The sequence below is a fragment of the Podarcis cretensis genome (genome assembly GCF_951804945.1).
Source record: "Podarcis cretensis genome assembly, chromosome: 4".
Classification (NCBI taxonomy): domain Eukaryota; kingdom Metazoa; phylum Chordata; class Lepidosauria; order Squamata; family Lacertidae; genus Podarcis; species Podarcis cretensis.
In genome coordinates, this window is record NC_137173.1 from 23,909,186 (window position 1) to 23,919,557 (window position 10,372).

Sequence of the window (10,372 nt, forward strand, 5' to 3'; positions counted from 1 at the left end):
GCAGCACCCACAATGTTACATGGTGCTCTGGGTGCAGTGCTGAAACAATTAGCCCCATGCAGCTGGGGCAAGAGCTGACAGCCGAGCGGAGTGGAGCCCGTTGGAGTGCTACAGGCTCTTCTGCTGCAGGCGGCTCGGCGCAAGTCCAGGGGCAAACGCTGGAGTCCAGGGAAGAGCCACCCATAGCAGAAGAGCCTGTGGCGCTCCAGAGGACTCCACTCCACTCGGTGCTCTTCCCCGGACTCCAACGCTCGGCCCCGGACTCTGAGCCTGGCGCCCCTGAGAGCCCGGCGCCCAGGTGCCATGCACCCCTAGTGCCAACTGTTCGCCAAAAGGCTACTGTAGAGGCTGCAGGGGGGTTGCTCAGGAGGCATCAGATCCAGCCTCCAAGGAGCATGCCGCAGCCATTGTTGCTACAGCAGCAGCAGCAGGCAACACATTCCTTGGAGGCTAGATCTACTGCCACTGCGGATCCTGCTGCCCAAGGCAGTTGCCTTCCCTTGCCTCATGGGTGATACTCTGTAGCAGTGAGTACTGTCACAAAAAAAGCCCTTGCATAAATCTATGTATTTATTAGAGAACAATTATTTTATGTCAAAGAGGACACACACACCACCACTGTCTTAAACAGGTATCAGAGCATAACCCCCAATTTGAAAGGCCTTCCTTTTATTAGGTATTCCTACAACCTACTAAGTACTGTGAAGGATCAAAATTCTATGCTCACGCCACATCTCCCTTTCTTTATAACCCAAACAGATGTCTAACATTACAGCTCCCATTAAGTGCAAGTTTTCAAAACGGCACTTAACTGCATCGCTGTCTCCATTAACCATTTGGGTGGAAAATGTCAGAAGAGCCACTCTGGCACATTTTTTCTAGCACTTAAAAAAAAAGCATTATCCCCTTTTTGTGTTATTCTTGGACCTCTTTGCTAATAAAACTCCTTCCCAATCTTGGTGGAGTCCTTGAGAAGGCAGAGATGGTCTGTTTCTAATTGTTTTCTTATTGTTGGCTTTCAACATCACATCTTTTCTGCTGATGTCTGCCTCAAAATCCCTTCCGAGGGAATATAGTGTTTCTTCCATGAGATGGTGATCAGACTTCATGGCAGGATGTTTATCTGAAGGGGGAAAATGTTTTGATCTGTAGCTGTCATCTTAGGTTGGATCTTGCGTGCGTTAATTTGGATACAGTTTGGTTTGATGGGTTATTTTACACGGTTTTTATCTTGTGTTATTATAATAAGGAGACATTTTACTAATGGCCATTGTTTTTCCACCTTTTCAATTAGATTCAAGTGTTAAGCGTTATGTGTTCAGCAATGCATATTACTTGAACAATTCACATTTTAACATGGTGTAAGGAATTCCTAATTCACTGTTGTGACATTTGCTGTTTTCCATTCATGCGATATGTCCCAATGGCATTGAATGTGTAGTTTTTGCATATGAAGAAAATTGTCAGGATATTTTCTAATGAAAAAGGGCAATCCCTGCATAGCTGGTACAGCCATGGTCTAGGAGTGCTCCTGGTTCCATCTCTATCACAAGAAGACCATGTGATCTCAATGTCTATGAGTGTCTTTTACCAACTTTGGCTGGTAATACAGCTACTGCCATTCTGGACCAGGATCACATGACCACTGTCATCCATGCACTGGTTACTTCCAGGTTGGACTACTGCAATTTAGTCTACATGGGGCTGCCCCATAGGATGGCCTAGAAGCTGCAGTACAAAATGCCCTGGCTTCCACTGTTCACTGGGGCAGACTATCACCATCATGTAACGCTGCTGCTGAAATAATGGAACTAGCTGCCAATTAGCTATCAGATTAAGTTCAAGGTACTGGGTGGGACGCGGGTGGTGCTGTGGGTTAAACCCACAGGGCTTGCTGATCAGAAGGTTGCTCTGTCCCTGTTCCTGCCAACCTAGCAGTTCAAAAGCACATCAAAGTGCAAGTAGATAAATAGGTACCGCTCCAGCGGGAAGGTAAACAGTGTTTCTGTGCGCTGCTCTGGTTCGCCAGAAGCGGCTTAGTCATGCTGGCCACATGACCCAGAAGCTGTATGCCAGCTCCCTTGGCCAATAAAGCGAGATGAGCGCCGCAACCCCAGAGTCGTCCGCAACTGGACCTAATGGTCAGGGGTCCCTTTACCTTTATTGGTACCGGTAATTACTTTGTGTGGTCAGAGTAATATTGACGTACGTACATTTTTGATTGAATGATTCCAGGCTATATGCTGCAAATATGTCATTCAGATCTAATATTTTGTGTGTGCATGCTTGGCATGTTAACTTCTACACAATCCTGTTTTCTCAGCATGGATATTAATTGCTGTTCTGCCACTTGCTATCCATACCAGTGAACTGAGTTTGGCCGCATGTGTCCTTCCTGAGAGATTTTGTTATTGTTGTTGTTCCTCCCCAAGTCACTCCTCTCCTGCCCTTTTCTGTTTTAGGCATGGGCTCATCATTATTATACAGCTTCCAGTGAAATCTGAAGATGCACCTCTTTACTGTGGCTTTTGATGCTTGGGGTGTATATTTTTAGGACCCACCTTATTTTGTGATTGCAAGATGTTTTAATAAGTTTTTAATATTGTGTTTTAATGCTATAATCTGCCCCTGGTACCTTAGAATGAACGACGGGTAATTAATAAAAATAATGTCCTATACAGCTGAGGGCCAGGATGCCTATATATTGTCTCACCCATGATAAACCCAACTGAGCAATGCACTCTGCATTGCTGGAGATACCATCTCATCAGGAGCTCCTTTCTGTATGATATAATAATATTAATAATTATTAATAATAATTTTATTATTTATACCCCACCCATCTGGCTGGGTTTCCCCAGCTACTCTGGGCGGCCCCCAACAGAACACTAAAAACAGAATAAAACTTCAGACATTAAAAACAGGGCTGTCTTCAGATTTCTTCTAAAAGTCAGATAGTTGTTTATTTCCTTGACAACTGATGGGAGGGCATTCCACAGGGCAGGTGCCACTACCAAGAAGGAGCTCTGCGTGATTCCCTGTAACTTTGCTTCTCACAGTGAGGGAACCGCCAGGAGGCCCTTGGCACTGGACCTCAGTGTCCAGGCTGAATGATGGGGGTGGAGATGCTTCTTCAGGTATACTGGGCCAAGGCCGTTTAGGGCTTTAAAGGTCAGCACCTACCCAGTGCCTATGCCAGTGCTGCCCGGGGCAGGTGGGCTCCCAAGGGGTGCGGGGTACGGAGGGTGCCCTCCCAGGCACGGGATAGCTGCTTGGGTGCACGGAGCGGCGTGCCCTTCAGCCGGGATGGAGCAAGCTGCCCACGAGGGCAGAACAAGCCGTCAATGGTGGGCATTCGGCGCGCCGACCACCTGCGACTGCCAAATGTCACCCCCCCTAGGAAAGATACCCAAGGCGGTCCACCCCCACCACACACAGCTTCCTCTACCCCCGTACCTACCCTTCATAACTTTGTTCCATTACATTTCAGGAAAGCGCCATCTCTATTGTGATTTCAGCTTCCTTTTTCAGCCAACCTTTTAAGTGGATGGGTTGTTTTTTTTTTACCACCATTTGTATCTGTATTTGATTTAAAATAGTTTGTATTATGGATTTTTAGAATTGTCTTTATTAAATTGTTTCATATATGTCTGATCTGTTATTGTAAAATCACTTGGAGATGTCTTATACGAAGTGATTCATAAACGGAAAAAATGCTACCAAGAAGAAAATAGGGGCGCCGGGGGACGAGACAGAAATGTAGTTTTTCACCTTCCCTTTAGCCATGAATCAGGCTTGCCAGAATGGATCACTTCTATTGGTAGCTCTGCCTTTGGTAATGTCCAATATGCAATTCCTTAGAAGGAAGTTTTAAAAAATGAACATCCAGATCCAATGTCATCAGCTGAGTTCTGCAATGTGCATAGCTTGAGAGATTTTTTTCTTCAGACATCTGTAAACAATACATTAATACTCTAAGGCACAAGAGTGGAACTATATTTATCCTAAATATTCAGGAAAACAAAATTAGAGGTTCAAAATCAGATCTAGGGATATGAATTAACTGTATGAAGCACAAAGCACTCTAACCACTGTGTTCCTATCATCTGCCCACTAGGCATAGCTGTCAACTTACAGATTTGAAAATAAGGGACCAGCAGCCTCGAAAATAAGCGATCAGCAGCCAAAATAAGGGATCAACAATTACTTTGATAAAATACATATTTTGTTTCGTGCAAATGGCTTTAGATACCTATTAGGTCCATAAATTACCATATAGCATATATTCAACACACAAAAACAGCAACAATTTGTTGTTGACAAAGGACAGCTGGACATAGAAAGGGCCCATTACCTTCAGTAGCTTATTTAAGGGACATCATCAATAAGGGACAGCAGCGGGACATGGCGCTGGGATAAGGGACTGTCCTGCCAAATAAGGGATGCTTGACAGCTATGCCACTAGGATCTATATGTCTTATTTGTGTTATCTGCCCCTTTCACCACTACAGAGAACATTTCTTGATTCAAACTTGATGTATAAAGAATATATAGAATGCTGTATGCACACAGTGATGCTGTAACATGCACTTCCTGTTTCCCCCCCACCAAAGAATGATGATCCTCAGTGGTGGACTTCATTGGTGCTTTATCCTTCCACAGAGAACATGGCATCCTATAGATGTCAACAGCTGAATGCTTGAGTTCCAGTCCTTGTTATCCCCATATCTGTGTTGAATTTGCAGTGTCCCGTGCACAGCGGAATGATGAGGAATACGTGCACATACTCTATATTGCTTTATTTACATTTCAAAGCTGGTAGATTACAGAAAAACATCTTGCCTCTGCCGGAGCAGAGAAAGCGTCCTCTCTCCTCTAAAGCACGGAGAAAAGTAAGCACTGTGAGAACAGTGAAAAACAGGAAAACCAGTGTACGTCACATCCAGTCTCCTTTCCCGTGGGAAAACCCAACAGCACAGACTGTGGAATGTAAACACCTGTCTCGTGACAAGCACTTCGCTGCACAGTGAAGAGAGCAGAAACCAACAATCTGATCACCAACTATTGCACCTTGCACAACACACACACACACACACACACACACACACAAACACAGAGAGAGAGAGAGAGTCCTGCCTATGAATAAGCTGATGTCACTGGTGTGGTCTGTCATGATATCTCAGTGAGGCGAGAGATGAAAGGAATCTTTGGAATGTGTTGTCCAACCTCAGAACAGCAAAACTCCATAAAGGGATTTCATTGTTTTTCCTTCTGAAAATATTCCTGCTAACTTTAAACAGGGAGGAGGAGGAGGAGAAACCAGCTCCAAGCCTCACTAAGAAGGACCCAATATTAATTATGATTTTACTCCTTGGCCCTTAGACATTGTGATGAGATCACTAGCCAGAGAATAATCAGTTTTCCAGATGTGCAACCAATAGTTCTGGCTTTTTAAGATACATATTAATATATCTTATTTAAATAGCTATGCCCATTGGAGGTTTCAGCAAGTAATAAAATACGTGTTTGGAGATGCGTGTTTATTTTAAGAGTAGACGAGCAATACTTGTTACTTCATTTTGGAAATAATTGTTGTGATTAATCCACAGCCGTGCTTCTACATTTAGAGGAGCCTACCAAAAAAAAAAAAACGAAGGGAAGATGGTCTAATTAGGAATATGCTCTGAACAAATGAATTCCACAACATGTATTGAATCTGGATAAAGCATCTGATTAGATCATGATTTATTTCATGGGTTGAAAGAGAAAGCATTCCAAGTATTTTTAGTGTTTTGTGGGTCCAAGATCCCACAAGTACTTAATATGGCCTTCTTATTTGCTAGAACAGGAATGGCTTAGGAGGGGAGATCAGTGATATATCACTACAGTAAGTGAGGGAATGCTGAATGGTATAAACAAAACATTATCAGGCGTATTTGACCAATGGGCCTGTCTAATAAATTATTATTTGGCAAATGTCTTATAAACATAGGTTTTAATGTCTTCAGGTCACATCTTTATGGCTGCATTTTTAGCCATATCAGTTGTCAACGAAGAGTGTTTGGCTCTGTTTTTTGTTTTAAATATTAAAGGCCATCTGGAAGTGACTGTATATGTGTATGTATGTGTGCACACATACACACACACACACACATTCACAACCTGCAGCAGTAATTTTTCCTGCTTGGCTCCTACCCCCACCAGGTAGGAACATCATAAACTTGCATTTATTAATTTTTGAGTGGAATATTTCCATCAGTGCAATGCAAATGGGTTGCTGTCTCATCCTGAATGATGCCACCCCAATCTCCAAGAGGTTCAAGATTCCAGGGATTCCAGGCGCTTACCTAGGGTTTTGTTTCCTCAGAATGAGGCACAAGCAGAGACTGTGCTGTCCTTATGATATGTGGTTTATTTACACATATATAGAATCTGAGCCTACGACGGAGCGGCGCACAGCATTAGCACCCCAAGCAGGTCTTGCTTCTCCCATAGCCACTGCCTTGGATTAAAGCAGAAATCAAGCATGGCGCTTGCTCGCTTGCTCTGGCTTCCACCTGCTTCTAGGCCAGCTTTCTCTTTCTGGCTTCTGCCTGCAGCCTGCTTTCAGCCCAGCTCACAAAGACACACAAAACTCTGGCTTTTGACCTTCAAACTACAGCACCAGCCATGACCTATATTTAGGCCATTACCAAGAAATTGTCCTGGCTATTCCAACAATTGAATTCTTGGTGGATCTAGGAATTTGGAGATATTTGGGCGTACAGCCTAGCCCCAGCCCAACTCTCAACACTACATTCACACAAGAAAAAAGGTAAACGAGTCTGAACAGATGCCACTTCAACTGTACTCTTCTTAAGTTTTGCAATTTGTGGGTGTAGCAGATGCTTGTTGGCTGCAGATGTGAGGGTGGGTTTCCACATAGGAATCTTCCTTACTGGATTGGGGTAATAGCCTGACACTCAAGCAGCGACTTTTAAAATAGTCATACTAGTCAGGTAAGGGAGCAAAACCTTTGGGTGTTTGTGCACAGCCAGGAAAAATGAGGAAACATCAGTCATGATTCCCTGGCGTGGTTTCTTGATGCTGACTCGTTACCATCAGGAGGTGGCAGCTCTGAAGAAGATGGGAAGACAGGAAACGTGGGGAATGACTGAGATATAGTTTGTACCTCAGAAATTGAGTTCGGAAGTAATGTGTCCCTGCCGTCATTCCAGAGGGGTCACAGAACTCATCTGATTCAGATGGCCTTTGCCAGCAGTCATGCTCTGCTTGCTCAAGTACTCTTCGCTACACCTCCAACGTACCCAGTCAACAATATGGCGAGGCATCCAATGGAAAGCCAGTCACAGACTTGTACTTTTATAGGCCTTACCGTTCTGAGCTATCAGGAAATAGAGAGCCTGGACTAAGACCACAGCCAGGAAGCTGCAGGGTTAAGGGCTCCAAACACCTTTAAAGCAAAGGCAATGTTAACATGTGATTTTATTATATATATTTATTTTTAAATTACTTTTTTAGAAATGTGCCAACTTGTTTTTACTGTTTGCTTTTATTGGCTTTGGAATTGGAAATGTAGCAAACATCTGGTAAAATCCTGTGCTGTCCTTCCTTGATTTGCAGGTTCCATCATGAGGGAAATAAGTGACAACAAATAGACAGGTATGAAATTTAGTCAATAGTCTCCAGGCTGCAAACCTTCCCAAGCAAATGGCAGAAATCCCCATAATTCAAGTTATAGGAAAAGCAATGTTCAGCCAATGTGCTATGGTTGTTAGTGTGTTGTGTTGGGGAGGCTTCAGTTTGCTCAGCCACACTCAGTCAGAAAGCTGGGTGATCATGAGTATTTTGGGGGGAGTGAGATGAGACAAACCCATGTATACTGCCTTGAGATTCTTGGAGAAAGGCTATACATGTAACAAATCGTATACAGACATGAGATTTACCAGCTCTGGGATGTTGAGACAGCAGGATATGGAGTTCAATATTTATTCCTGGTTTTGCATGTTCTTGTTGTTCTCAGTATGCCTTTTTCTCCCACACTTTTGCAGTGCTGAACTGAGCACACTTTCTGTCCTCTGCTTTAGGGATCCAAACCTGCAGGACCCTCGTTTGATGTGCCTCTTCACAATTGTTAAAATGTGTGTCTGTCAGCAGACATGCCCCATCTGGATACAGGCAGGATTTAATACTTGAATATTATCTCCCATCAGCATCAGAGAGAATTATGCCCATAAATCCCTCTGTTTCATTAAGACACCAAAGTGTGTTATTGAGATCTCAGCATGCCACACGACGCCTGCAATGCCAGGAAATCAAGATTAACGGGGAAGCCATTCCACTCATCTATAGCAAATCACCATAAACGAATGCCGTTTCACAGAAGAGCCGAGTATTAAATATTTACCTGGAGGCATAAACACAATTTGAATATTTGCTTTAATTAGCTTATAAATTTGATAAGTCAGAATATGTCACGTTTGTGACAGCCTCAACCTAAATCGGTTTTCGTACGGTGCAGGTTTCAGCAAATTGCAAAGTTACACAGAAGGTTACACCTTATCCATTCTATTTGTTAATTTGAAACACACTTTATGCAAGACCACAAAGTCACTAAAAGCTAGACAAGCATTTAGTAGTCGCAGGCAACTGCTATATCTGCCGACAACTGCTAGCCCTGTGCACAAGCAGTTGCTGTACCATGGAAATGCCAGCATTATGCAGTTGTAAAATAAAATAAAATATAATAATAATAATAATAATAATAATAATAATAATAATAATATATTTATTTATTTATTTATTTATACCCCGCCCATCTGGCTGGGCCTCTCTGGCCACTCTGGGCGGCTCCCAACAGAATATTAAAAACACAATAAAACATTAAACATTAAAAACTTCATTAAACAGGGCTGCCTTCAGATGTCTTCTAAAACACAGATGTTTATTTCCTTGACATCTGATGGGAGGGCATTCCACAGAGCAGGTGCTACTACCAAGAAGGCCCTCTGCCTGGTTCCCTGTAACCTCACTTCGTGCAGTGAGGGAACCACTAGAAGGCCCTCAGAACTGGACCTCAGTGTCTGGGCAGAATGATGGGGGTGGAGATGCTTCTTCAGGTAATTGCAGTTAGAGAGAGCAGCCCAGTAATTGTGCATATGTCATACTCTCCAACACTTTGAAGCCCAAATCCAGGATGCCATCTTACCAGATGCCATCTTCCAATAGCTGCCATTTTATATTCCCAAGGGCTCCCCTCCCCCTCCACTGAACAAATTCTGAGTTCTTCTGGGTTTCCGATATGTGTTTCTGAAGATTTGACCACAGTTAGGGGTTCAGCTGCTTTTAAATCTTGCTCTCTGTTTCTCCGCGAAGAGTACTACTTCACTAAACATTAACCTTCACATGAACGGAACTTTCATTTTAACGGGTACCGCTTAGGGCATGTTTCCAGAAAGAGACAGTATACATATTCCAATGGGTGCGTTATTCACACAGCAGTGTGTCAAAAGTAATTGCTCTCTCAGCTGCAGTGCACTTATTCACTCAAATCATGCGCAAGCAGGAATTTCAGAAAAATCCATTGTTCCAAGGAAAATTACTCTCTCGATGCCTCAGTTCACTTTAATGTCAAAAAAATAAATAAATGCTAAGAGATGCCATAAAGGCACCTTTCAGTAAAGGTGAGTGACAAACTGATCCTTTGGGATTGGGCAGCAAATAAGTGACTCAAGATGGAGGCCAGCTGACAACTGCACCAGCATAATGTCTAAACCAATGGTATCAGACCCAGAAAAATCACTGCAAACAGTAGTGTCTGCCAACATTACCTAGTCAGGTATTGTGGCATGATGCTACATTTGCTATGTGATGCACAGCAGTGGGTCAGCAATGTAGGACTTTTTAGCCACCGATGAGGAATCTTTGTTGTTTAGTTGTTTAGTCGTGTCCGACTCTTCGTGACCCCATGGACCAGAGCACGCCAGGCACTCCTGTCTTCCACTGCCTCCCGCAGTTTGATCAAACTCATGCTGGTAGCTTCGAGAACACTGTCCAACCAACCTATGAATTTATTTAAAGATAACTATGAGAAATGTTGGAAACAAGTGAAAAAAGACTTAGAAATCTGGTCAAATTTGAAGCTTTCCTTGTCTGGTCGAATAGCAGTTATAAAGATGAATGTATTGCCTAGAATGTTGTTTTTGTTTCAAACTTTGCAAATTGTGGACAAGATGGACTGTTTCAAGGGTTGGCAGCAAGATATTTCTAAATTTATCTGGCAGGGCAAAAAGCCCAGGATAAAATTTAAGATTTTAACTGATGCAAAGGAAAGAGGGGGATTTGCCCTGCCAGACTTGAAACTTTATTATGA

At 43.1% G+C, this 10,372-nt stretch overlaps 1 long non-coding RNA gene across 2 annotated transcripts; it reads left to right on the plus strand.

Annotated features, from left to right (window-relative positions):
• Positions 1–6,673: 6,673 nt before the first annotated feature.
• LOC307215204 lies at positions 6,674–8,425 on the plus strand. Of its 2 annotated transcripts, XR_013838380.1 has the most exons (3): positions 6,674–6,822; positions 7,624–7,662; positions 8,052–8,425. It is a non-coding gene; the product is annotated as an uncharacterized lncRNA (long non-coding RNA). The 2 variants fall into 2 exon arrangements; XR_013838381.1 differs by lacking the exon at positions 6,674–6,822 and having other exon boundaries at positions 7,562–7,662.
• Positions 8,426–10,372: the final 1,947 nt, after the last annotated feature.